A 13043-nucleotide genomic window follows, 5' to 3' on the forward strand; every position below is an offset into this window, starting at 1 on the left:
TTGAACAACAGAGATTATAGAATGTTTTCTCATCAAAGTAAGTTCCAAAGGATCCAATGGATTCCAAGTAACTTAGCTACTTACCAGACAAAACCTAATTCCATTTAAAGGGATGCAGTAAAATCCAGGCAACCAACAATACGAAAATCACAATATTCACTATTCAATCAAATATTACCAGGCATGCAAAAAAGTAGAAAAATATGATTCATAACAGGGGTGGGGTGATCATTCAATAGAAACAGACTCTGAAATGAAAGGAATAGTGGATGAGCAGATAAGGACACTAAGCAGCTATTCTAAATATATTATATATATTCTAGTATGCAGAGAAAAACGTGAGGGTAATGAGGAAAGAGATGTAAGATATACAAAATTACCCAATGGAGCTTCTAAAGTTGAAAAATACAATAGCAGGACACCTGGGTGGCTCAGCGGTTGAGCATCTGCCTTTGGCTCAGGGCATGATCCTGGGGTCCTGGGACTGAGTCCCACATCGGGGTCCCTCTGGGGAGCCTGCTTCTCCCTCCGCCTGTGTCTCTGCCTCTTTCTCTGTGTCTCTCATGAATAAATAAATAAAATCTTTAAAAAAAAATACAAGCGCTTAAGTGAAAAATACACTGGATGAGTGAAAATCAGATTATATAATCAGAAGAAAATATTAGTGAACTAGAAGATATAGCAATGGAAACTGTGCCAAATACACTACAGAAAAAGACTTTAAAAAATTAACAGAGCATCAGCAATTTGTGGGACAATATCAAGAAGTTTAACATACATTTATTTGAAATGCTTTTTTTTAAAGAGAGAAGACAAACATTGAAGGAATAATGATTGCTTTTTCCCAAATTTGGTAATAAATATCAACCCAAAGATCCAAGAAATTCAACAAACCCCAAGCAGAATAAATCTAAAGAAAACCATGCCAATCAATGGGATTTTTAAAAATTTTAATTCCAGTTAGTTAACATACAGTGTAATATTAGTTTCAGGTGTACAATATAGTGATCCAACATCTCCATACATCCCCCAAGGCTCATCACAAGTACGCTTCTTAATCCCTATCACCTATTTCATCCAACTCTCCCCACCCCCCTTCTGGTAGCCATCAGTGTGTTCTCTGTAGTTAAGAGTTTGTTTCTTGGTTTATCTCTCTCTCTTTTTCCTTTGTTCCTTTTTTGTTGTTGTTTCTTAAATTCCACATATGAGTGAAATCCTATGATATTTGTCTGTTTCTAACTGATTTATTTCAGTAAGATAATACTTTCTAGCTGGCAAAGTTTCACTCTTTCTAACGTCTGCATAATATTCCATTATATATACCATATCTTCTTTATCCATTCACAATCAATGGACATTTGGGCTGCTTTCATAGTTTGGCTATTGCAAATAATGCTGTTATAAACATAGGGGTGCATGTATCCCTTCTGTTTAGTGTTTTTGTATTTTTGTGTAAATACCCAGCAGTGGGATTGCTGGATCATAGGGTAGCTCTAAAGAATTATAATTTGTGGGTAAATAGGTGGGTAAATTTAAAAGACTTTTATCTTATATTTACTATAGTTAAGGGGTACCTGGGTGGCTTAAGTGGCCAACTCTGATTTCAGCTCAGGTCATGATCTCAGGGTCATGAGATCCAGCCCTGCACCAGGCTCTGTGCTCAGCACAGTCAGCCTGGGATTCTCTCTCTCCCTCTGCCCCTCCCCCCACTCATGCAAGTATGTGTGCATGCGCGTGCACTCTCTCTCTCTCAAATAAGTAAATAAAATCTTTAAAAAAAAAAAAGATAGCTGTTTAAAACAAAAATAATGGCAGTGCGGTGTTGGGTGCACAGCATGAGCAGAAGTAAAATATATGTCCACAGTAGCACAAAGGATGAAAGAAGGCAAAAGGAAGAATGCTGCTGTCAGGTTCTTATGCTATAGGAGAGGCAAGATAATCTCTTTTTTGAGAAAGAGAGAGAGAGATAGAGAGAGAGATTATGCTCATGTGCATGAGCAGGGGAAAGCGCAGAGGGAGAGACAGAATCTTAAGCAGGCTCCACGCCCAATGTGGAGTCCAATGCAGGGCTCAATCTCACAGCCCTGAGATCATGAACTGAGCCAAAATCAACAGTTGGACACTTAACCAGCTGAGCCACCCAGGCGCCCCAGGATAACCTTATTATTATAAGTTAAAGATCATATTGCAAACCTTCAAGCAACCATTAAAAAATAAAATGAGATGGAACTAATAAGCCAATAGTAGAGTAAAATGAATGGATATCATTCAGCAAGAAGCATGAATAAACTTAAGTTACACATAGAAACACAGATAACTTACTGATTTAATGTTCACAGGAATAAAATCAACTGGCAAAAGAATAAAAAATTTAAAAAAAACTGAAGTGGACATAGTCATATCAATCAGAGTAGATTTTACAATAAGGAATAACTAGAAATCTTTCATAATAATAAAGGGGCCAATTAATCAAGAGGACATAACAATCCCAAATGTGTATGCATCTAATAACAGAACTCTAAAGTAAATGAATCAAATTAAAGTCACAATGAAATAGCACGACCTACCCATCAGATTGGCAGAATAAGAAATCCCAACGATTCCAAGCCTTGGCAAGGACACAGAGTGATGGGAATTCTCATACACTGCTTGTGAGAATACAAATTCATACAAACACTGTATTATCTATATGTTGATGTGTAAGAAAATAACACAAAACTTAGTGGCTTAAAACAAATGTTTATTTTCTCACTGAATATCACAGGTCACAAATGCAGGAGCGAAGACATGGTTTAGCTGCATTTCTCTCATGAAATTGAGTCAAGATGTCCATTAGGGCTACATTCCCATGACTTTCCTCAGTCAAGGAGTCTGAGAGGATGTAGAGGACCCTCCTCACCCCATCCTCCAGAAGGGAGCCCCTGAAGACTTGCAATGAAAGCATGCCAGGGTAGTAAAAACACAACTTATCCCCATCCCACAAAGACTCACCACAGGCATTACTGACAAGAGACCCCACTTGTGAGGAGCTCGGGCAGGGCCTGGAATCAGGATGCCTGGACTTACATCCCCACTGGACCACGTACTCAGTGATTGAGCAGGTAACTGTAACTCTGACCCTCAGTATCTTTGTCTATAAAATGGAGATCATTCTAATCCCAGTCTCATATGATGATAATGAGGATTAGGTGAGTTACTACCTGTAAAGCACTTAGCCCATTACCTAAAACCAAGTGCTCATCCATCTGGTTCCCTCCACCACAACCCCACACTGCTCAACAGAAGCCGCACAGCCTGGCTGGGCCCTCCAAGGACTGGGTCCTCCCCTGCACACCCACAGCTCCCATTCCTGGATGCTGAGCTCATTCGTTGGCTGCTTCCCCCCACCAAGCAGGCCTGAAAAAGCTGCAAGAGGAAAGCCTCCAGGAGTGCAGGGCCACACAGCACCAGGGGGGACTGCTCCTGATTCTGCTGTAGCTGCACTTCCAGCCTTGCACACACAGGAACGGCTCGGGTTTAATAAAGGATAATTCCTAGACTGCGAGACTGAAGGGGAATTGGATTCAGATGACAAAGCAAATGCAGCTTAATTGGAAAAAAGTTACTCCCTCCTTCCTCAACCCCCACCCCCCCAGTGCAGCCCTGCTCCTGAGGCAGAACCAGAGATACTGCCAGATGGGCGGCCCAGCCAGAGCTCTGCTTCTGGGATGGTGTCCTGGGCTCGAGCTCTGGCCCTAGGCAGAGAATTTCCTTGAGCTCCCTGTGAGAAGTGGTCACTGAGGAAAGGAGGCTGATGCTCTGCCCAAAGCTCCTGGGACAGGCCCTGATCTTTACAGTGCCTGTGTCGGAAAAGCCAGATGTCGGAAGGATTCAGGCTCCTATCAGCTCCCCAACCCCCCATCAGGGCTCCTCAGCCTGTCTCTTTCCACTCCTCCATCCTCCCTAGGCATGGGGACTTCTTACTGCTCTTCTAATGCTGCAGCCCCAGGGCCTTTGCACTGGCTACCCTGGCAGTTTCCTTTGCTATGAATGTTCTTCTCCAGATGATCACCTGGCTCCTTCATTCCCCTCCTTTAAGTCTTCACCTTCTGGATCAGCCTGCTCTGACTATCTTGCTGTCTGCCAAAACCTACCCAGTGCCCACCTCATGCCAAGCCCCCCTCCCTTATTCCTCTTTGCTACTTTTCTCACATGTGTATCACCCACTAACATTCCATGTAATTTAGGATTAAACCATGTCTATTATTTATTGTCTCTTTCCCTTCTGTGATAATAGAAACCACGGAACAGGGGTCTCTATCTATTTTGTTCTTGGCTCTTTCCAAAGCACCTAGAACATAGTAGATGCAGAGATGCACAGTAGATGTGAATATGTGTTGAAGAGAGAAGAGAGGAAAGAAGAAAGGAATAGAGAAAAGGGAGAGACAGTTATCTGTGACGGGATTAAAGGAGACGCAACTCTTAGAGTCAGCATGGAGGAAGCAGCTGGTGAGCTCTAGAACAAGGGAAGTCTCTGCAGGGGCAGGTGTTAAGGCTATGAGTTCTGGCCTTGAGGAGCTGGGCTCACTCTTGAGGAGCCTGGTGAGCCACTTACAGGTTAGTTGTTATTCTCTCCGTTGTGAGGAAGAAAAATCTAAGGTCCGAACAGCTCAGTGCATACACAGAATGGAGCTGGGATCCAAACACCAGGCTTGTCCAGCTTCAAGACCAGAGCTGCTCCGCCAACACCATGGATCTGCAAACAAGAGCCCAGCCATGCCATGCAGGCTGCACCAGTACAGGAGCAGGTAGGGAGGAACCCTGAAAGGGCATCCAGACACCCTCTGGGGACCAGCCTTGAATGGGGAGTCAGCTCTGAACAGACATCTGAGGTCGGTGTGCTACACAGCAGCTGGAGCCTCTTCCTGCCCCGCCCTCTACCTTCCCCACAAGCAGACATAACTACATCCATCCACAGAAATATATTCCTCCCCACAAACCTCTCACTTTCAACCTGCTTCACCTCTGCAGCTCTCTGTCTTCTCCATAAAAGCAGAAGAGGTTCACTTGATAGCCCATTTAGCTCTCAGAAATCACACAGGGAACAAGTGTGTCTGGAAAGATGCATCATGCTGAGGCAGGTCATACCAGGGATCAGAACCCCACCTCGGACCCCAGCCTCGAGTCCTGTAGGTCTCAGGACATGCCTGGAGGCAGGCTGTCATCAAGGGCATTGCAACAGAAGGTCAGATTCAAAGTTAGAAAGCTCTAACCCTGGGACATGGGTTGGTTAGGCCACAGGGAATCTCACCCTGTGTGGTATCAGTGCAAGTAGCCCAGACCTCCAGGTCTGCAACAGGGACATCTCCTCAGCTTGTAAAGTCCCCTTAAGAATGTGATGTTAAAGATAGGGCTGGGGAGGGAGAGAGAGGGGAGGGACCCCAGGGATATTTTGACTGTAGATACTCCTAAATGTGGGCAGGGGTAGAGACAAGACTCGTCCCTCCAGATTCATCCCATTAGTAAACAGAGATGAATATTTCCCATAAAGAAGAACTCCAACTGCTGCCATTACTAATCACTGGCAATAAAACTACCAAATAAAGAAAAGACAGAATGATAAATCTACAGGCGGGATGCCCGACAGAACAATTAGATGTGGGAGACAAACATTCATTCACAGACATCACCACCAGGCATGTATTATTAATAAAATAGGCATTGAGCTCTGTCAATAATAAAAGGAAAGAGACCTCAGCCTTCTCCCTCCCCCAATAAAGTCATCCACTGTCCCTCAGCCTTGACATTGCGCTCTAGCTAATATCAGCTCCAAGATAGGTGAGGCTGTCACATGACGCCACAGCCATGGAGACACCCCTGGCTCCCTTTATCCCACTCCTGAAGGCAGGCAGGACTCGTACTATCCCACCACCAACTTACACCGAGGGTCAGCCCCTCCTTTCTATGCTTTAATGAACCTCCCTGACTACTTCTGCATAACAAATTATCTCAAAACTTAGCAGCTCAAACAACATCTGTCTCACCGTTCTGTAAGGCAGGAAGTGGGCACAATGGTGTCTGGTTCAAGGTATCTCATGACATTACCATCAAGCTGTTGTCCCGGACTGTGGTCTTATCTGAAGACTGCAGGGGAAGTTGTTTGTGCAAGGTGACTACATGGGTCTCCAATCCTCGTAGATTGGCTTGAGGCCCCCTCAATTTCTCACCATGTGGCCTCTCCACAGGATGGCTTCACGACTTGTCAGCTGGCTTCCTCACATACACGCGCACCCTGAGTGAGCAGTCCCAAGGTGGAAGCCACCATCCTTTCATAGCCTAATCTGAGAAGCCACATTCCAGCCCAAGTGTCCATGGATGGATGAATGGATAAAGATGTGATACACACACACACACACACACACACACACACGCATGCACACACAGGATTATTATTCAGCCATAAGAAAGAATGAAATCTTGTCATTTGCAACAACATGGATGGATCTAGAAAGTATTATGCTAGCAAAAAAGCTAGTCAGAGAAAAACAAATAACATAAGATTTCACTCATATGTGGGATTCGAGAAACAAAACAAATGAATCATGGGGGAAAAAAGAGACAGACCAAAACACATCCCATTACTTCTATTCATTAGAAACGAGTTACAAAATCTAGACCTACCCAAGAAGGGGATTAAGTGGGAGGTGGGGTCACTGGGGGTCTATTTAGAAGCTGCCTTCCAAAGTCATTACATGTGGGTGAGTGGGGTGACAAGATGGGGCTGACAGGCCGAGGAGCCTTCTGGCTGAGAGGGAGCCACAGCCAAAGAAGGTAAGGAGGTGGGGGGAGGGTGGGAGGGAGAAACAGAAGGGGTGGTGAAAGAAGTTTATTAACAAGATGCAATATTGTCTCCCAAGTTGTGTTCCATTTCCCCCAGCAGTTACAAAATGCTCAGAAAGTAACAAGGAATTCGGGAAATCATGTCAACCCCACATCTGCTCCTTAATTCCCCCATAAACATGGCAACACAGATTCTAAAAAACAGAGAATGAAGAAGATCCTTGGAGAAAATGGGGCAGTGGCCATGGCCTGCTATCACATGCCCGCTCTCTTCTCTCCCAGGACTCCTCCAGCCACACCCACAACCCCTGCACCCATGAGAGGGGTTGGCCCATGGAGAAACAGGAACCAAGAAACAAACCACCTTTTCAGGACAAGAACAAGCCACCGAACTCGTGTGGCAGTTGGGGTCCCCCTCCATCCTCAGGGCTCCCTCTCACGGGCTCCACACAGGCTCATCCCAGAGCAGCTGTTGCTCTACCTGGCTCCTGGGAGGACGGAGCTCAGAGGAACACGGGCCTCTGGGCCAGGACTGGCAATGGGGAGTCAGCTCTGAACAGACATCTGGAGAAAGAGATATAGACATTAATGAAAGCGTAAGAGTAGCCATGCCATCGTTTCCATGAGTAATCAATGACTACTGAAACTGTAAGGGAAGGGCAAGGCAGAGCAAGAGTAGCGGACAGCCTCAGTGCTCCCCAAAGATAGGACAGGGGGGCCCCAAAGGCCCTTATAACTCTGCTCAGGACCTCCAAGAACTCTCACACTGTCTTCCACTTCTTGTCCTCTATTTGCTACCTACCCATGCCTGTCAGGAAGTCAGGGAAATGTTGACGAGGGTCAAGTGTTCCTTGCTATGGAGGTGAAAAGAACAGGAGGCCCAGCCAGGGCAGTGGAAGACTGCACCAGAAGGCAATGGAAAACTGGCAGGAATGTGGGCCAGGAATATTTATTCCCCTGGCTCTCTTGCTGGGAAGCTGAGGGCTGGCAGTGTCTGGATTCCTCTCCCCAGGCCCCATCTCCTACCCAGCAGCCTTCTCCAAGTGACACAGCCCACTTGTTCCAGTACCATCCTATTGTGCTGGGTCTGCGGGTGGGAATGGCTCTCCACCGTTGCCAATCCCTCAGGGTTTTGCCACCTCTTGTTGGCTTCCCTTGACCCCACCTATGTGCTTGAAAACAGGCCCTCTCTTCAGCTCTTCTCCATCATCCACGGGAGGAGAACTGCTGGACCCTGACTGCTAGAGATGGACTGGAATCTGTCAAGAGCTGGGAGCTGGTAGAGTAGGGCAGGAGTGATAACTGGACAGAGGGGAGTGAGGCCCTGGTGACCAAAGGCTGAGCCAGCCAGGCATAATCCATGGCTGTGCAGGAGTGTCCTGCTGCTTCACAGACTGGGGTCAGACTGAGGTCCCACTTCCCACACTCTGGGAAGCTCCTCCAGCTCCATGCTTAGGACACCTAATCTGCTCATAGGGAGGGGCATGAACCCCACAGTAACCTTGGAGGGATGGAAAGTGGGGCACCTGGTTTGCCCATCAGCAGACAGGGAATCAGGCTATCTGGTTGGACTGGGAAGGGCTGAGGGCCTGCCTCTGCTTGGAAGCCCACGGAAAGTGCACCAACCAATACACTGACCAACACTGCAGCCAGCAGGATGCTTTCCTCCCTCCAACCAGAAGGGCTTATAGTAGTTTGGTGCTCACCACAGAACCTGCCACCACTTTGAGGCAGCAATAGTAGAGAAGGAAGTACTGCAAAAGGCAAAGAACTATGGCTTTGGTGTCAGATGGCCCCAAGTGAAAATGCTGACTCCACTAATCACTAGCTGTTTGTCTCTGGAGAAGTCACTTAAACCCTCTTAGCCTTGCTTTTTTCAGATGTAATGTGAGAAAAACAAATAAACCTTGTAAATTCATGTGAGCATTAGAAATAATACATGGAAAGCATCTTGTCGAACTCCTGGCACATAGATGGTATCCATCAGTGATCATTACCTTTACAATAAAAGACAACAACCCAACAACGCTTCAGACACCAAGACTTCCTGCACCACCTCCAGGGGAAAGCTCACCCTCGTCACAAGGTCCCTCCTGTCTGCCCTCAGCCTATGTTCTCCACTCCTCTCCTAACACCCTAGTCCTGCCTCGCTTTGCTCCTCTCTCTTGGGACTACATTGGCCCTTGACATGAATATGTCAACACTCCCACAAGCAGAATTTTCATACATTATATCAACCTCCAAATCAACTTTCTTGTGCCAAAGGTAGGACTTTTAAACATCAGCTGATGAATGGATATTGTAATCTAAGTAATTAACAATTTGGTATCAATACAGCAATATTTGTGTTATAGCGAATACTGGTCCTTATCATCTTCAAAAAAAAGTAAGATGTAAAGGGGGGAAATCAAGTTTTTAACTGGAATTAAGACAAGAAAATATTAAAACCAGGCACACTGTTACCAACAAACCTCTGCTTTGACCATAGTGATGGTCACCGGGCCAGTCTAAGCACTGAATGTCCACCTGAGCAAGGAATAAACCAGTAGAAGAGCATTGGCCAGATGCTGGAAGGAAATATAAATGGAGGGAATGCAAACATATGGATTGAGAATTAGCTTCAGAAGTACATTCCAGAAGCTGACACACTAATATGTGTCTCTCCCCAAAATATGTATTTAAGAGAAAAAAAAAAACACAGACTAAACAGTGTGTATGATACATGACTATTTATGTGAAAAGAAGTATATGTCCATATGCACATCTCTGGATGGATACACAGAACCAGGTAGCAATGGGCATCTTTAGAGAGAGAAACTGAAGAGGAAAAGTTGGCAATGGGGAGAAATATAATTCACTTCCTTTTTTCATAGCATGTGATTGTAGGTTGTATAATGATCCAAATGCAGAGAAAATCCACACACTCATGTTAATAGCTTACCACAGATTCCTTGGCCAAGACAAACAGGCTGGCATTCTGTCTCCTCTTGACAATTATTCCAAAAAGTTAATAAAACATCACCAAAGTCAATCTCACATTCTTCTTCTCACTCCTTTCCAGAATCCCCTTCAGCAAGGCTTTTTCACATCAAAGACAATTTCCTCCAACAAGCACATGAAAAGATGCTCAAGATCACTAATCATTAGGGAAATGCAAATCGAAACCACAATGAGATACCACCTCACCCCTCCCCTTAGGATGGCCACCATCAACTAAATAAATTAACAAGTGTTGATGAGGCTATGGAGAGACTGGAACGCCTGTATAAGAGGGAATGTAAAATGGAGCAACCACTGTGGAAAATAGTACAGTGGTTCCTCAAAAAAATCATATAACCTGGAGCTGCCATATGATCCAAAATCTCCCTTCTGGATGTATATCTAAAAGGATTGAAAGTGGGGTCTTGACGAGATATTTGAACACCTCTATTCATAGCAGCATTATTCACAACAGCCAGAAAGTGGAAACAACCCAAGTGTCCACCGATTAATGGATAGACAAACAAAATGTGATGTACGCCTAGAATGGAATATTATTCAGCCTTAAAAGGATGGGGATTCTATTACATAACGGCTACATCTACAACATAGATGAGCCTTGAGGGTATTATGCTAAGTGAAATAAGCTGGCCATAAAGGGATAAGTACCACAGGGCCCCACTTTTATGAGTTCCTAGAATAGTCAGACTCATAGAAGGTAGAACGGTGGTTGCCAGGGGCTGGCGGGGAGAGGGAAGTGGGAGGCTATTGTTTAATGAGTATAGAGATTCAGTTGTGAGAAATGAAAAAGTTCTGCAGATAGTCTGCACAAGAATATACTGAAGAATATGTGGATATACTTAAGACTATTGAACTGTACACTTGAAAATGGTTAAGATGATGCGGCGCCTGGGTGGCTCAGTCAGTTAAGCATCTGCCTTCAGCTCAGGTCATGATTCCAGGGTCCTGGGATGAAGCCCCACGTCGGGCTGTCTGCTCAGCGAGGAGCCTGCTTCTCCCTCTCCCTCTTCTGCTCCCCCTGTTTGTGCTCTCCTTGCTATCTCTGTCACTATCTGTCTTTCCATCTCTCAAATAAAAATAAATCTTTTTAAAGATTTTATTGCAGGGGTTGGGGTGGGGGACCATCTCTGGTGTATAGAACAGTTTTGTACTCTCACTAGCATGGTTACAGGAAAATATACATGTGATGAGATTTCAATATCCACCCCCTCAAAAAAAAAATTAGCACATGACAATAATGGATGAAATCCAAACTAAGGTCTGTAATTTAGTTAATAGTATTATACTAATGTCAATTTCCTGGTTTTGACCATTGAGCTAGGGTTATGTAAACTGTGTCTCTGGGATCCAGTGGGTGACAGGTACGTGGGAACTCTTCTGTTTTGCAACTTGCATGTAAGAATAAAATTAGTTTAGGGGATCCCTGGGTGGCGCAGCGGTTTGGCGCCTGCCTTTGGCCCAGGGCGCGATCCTGGAGACCCGGGATCAAATCCCACGTCGGGCTCCCGGTGCATGGAGCCTACTTCTCCCTCTGCCTGTGTCTCTGCCTCTCTCTCTCTCTCTCTCTCTGTGACTATCATAAATAAATAAAAATTAAAAAAAAAGAATAAAATTAGTTTATAACAAAAAGATTTAAAAAGTATGCCTCCAATATTTGAAGAATTTGTGATATAGTGTAGCTTTCTGGAGACAGGGCCGGCTTTATAAGGAGTAAGTTGCAGTTCAACCTCTACGCAGGACGTTCATGCCTTCTAAGGTGCACCCGGGGAGAAATCAGGGCCCGTCTGCACAGCACTCTTGGTGCCCCAGGCTCTCACTGTGCATCCCCTTCCACCCGCAAGGGCTTCTCCTTCAGATAATAGGGTTCTTCTCCCTCATCAGTCTGAACCTCTTCATCATCATCACTACCTAGAAGAGCTTATATGCTCCCTTTACAGCAGTAACCCCTGAGCACCAAGCACAGTGCCCAGCATCGCTTCATCCTGCCTAATCTTTGTTGATCCCATTCTATAGATGAAGAAACTGAGCCTTGAAGAGGGCAAGGGACTTGCCAAGGCCCCAGAGCCAGTGGGTGGTAGAGGATTCTGGATTCAAGGCCAGGTCCCGTGACACCCTTAGCTGGGTTCCCTCACCCCTTACAGACCACCTCAGCTGCCACCTGCAGACTGGCACGTGACAGCAGGTGTGAGGCAAGCGGCGGGAACAGCTGTTCTCTGAATCCCAGCGGCCTGGGCCATGCTGCTCTGATGTTCCCCAGTAGGTAAAGTGCTCCACTTAGGAGAAGCTCTCTCCAGGCTGCGGGAACATTAGCTCGCTGACTCTTGGAAAACCATTTGGTCAGTGCTGACAGATAGGGCCATTACACCGCCACTTAGCCCCTCTCACTGCCCCATCCAGACCTTGGAGAGCGAGGGTCTTTGGGACACGCTTCACCTGCTGGCCACCCGCTTCCTCTCGCCTTTAGGCTCCATTTTGCCAGGCCCAGATTGCAGCAGCAAATGGCAGCTTCCAGCAGTAAGGTTCCAGTGTGCGGCCAATGACCTGTTCTCCTGAGGGCTGCTCGCAATCTGCCTTCAGAGGCACAGAGAGGTTAGGTGGTTTGCCCAATGTCACACAGCTAATTGCGCTGCCTACCCACACTGCCATGATCCCACTGGGCTGTTACCATGTATTGGGAACTCGGTCTCAAAGCGGAGTCTCCAGAGCCAGAGGCAGGGCAAGGGCTGCTCCTCTCCACGAAGTGGAGGCACGAAGCTGCCAGAGGATGCAGCCTTGCCCCCTGGGAACACCTGGTCCATGGACAGAGCTCAGACAGCCCTTGACCTGGTAGGTTCCCAGTTTAGGTCAGTTTATCCTATACCTCCCACGCTCTCTAGATCCTTTGCTCAAGCTAAATGAGTGCCCTAGGTGGGGCTTCACAGCCATTCAACAGCTGGCAATCCTCCTCTCCCTGCCAGCTGTACAGGCATCTCGGGATAGGGGTTGCCATGACATCCAGGGCACGCAGCTGATCCAGGCCAGGATCTGCAGCCCCAGCCATAGCACTGACAACATACTCGGGTCCCTGTCCCAGCTCTGGAGCCCAGGTGTACCCTGCAGAGTCCGGGGAATCAGTGGCAGGTGCCCAAGTGCTGAGGAAGAGCAGAAAAGAGCGAGAGCCCATCTCCTGCACAGAGATAAAAAGGTGTTTTGCCCCAGACCCAGGCTGGCAAGATGCCAGGCTC

The sequence above is a fragment of the Canis lupus genome, chromosome 28 (genome assembly GCF_003254725.2).
Source record: "Canis lupus dingo isolate Sandy chromosome 28, ASM325472v2, whole genome shotgun sequence".
Taxonomy (NCBI): Eukaryota; Metazoa; Chordata; class Mammalia; order Carnivora; family Canidae; genus Canis; species Canis lupus.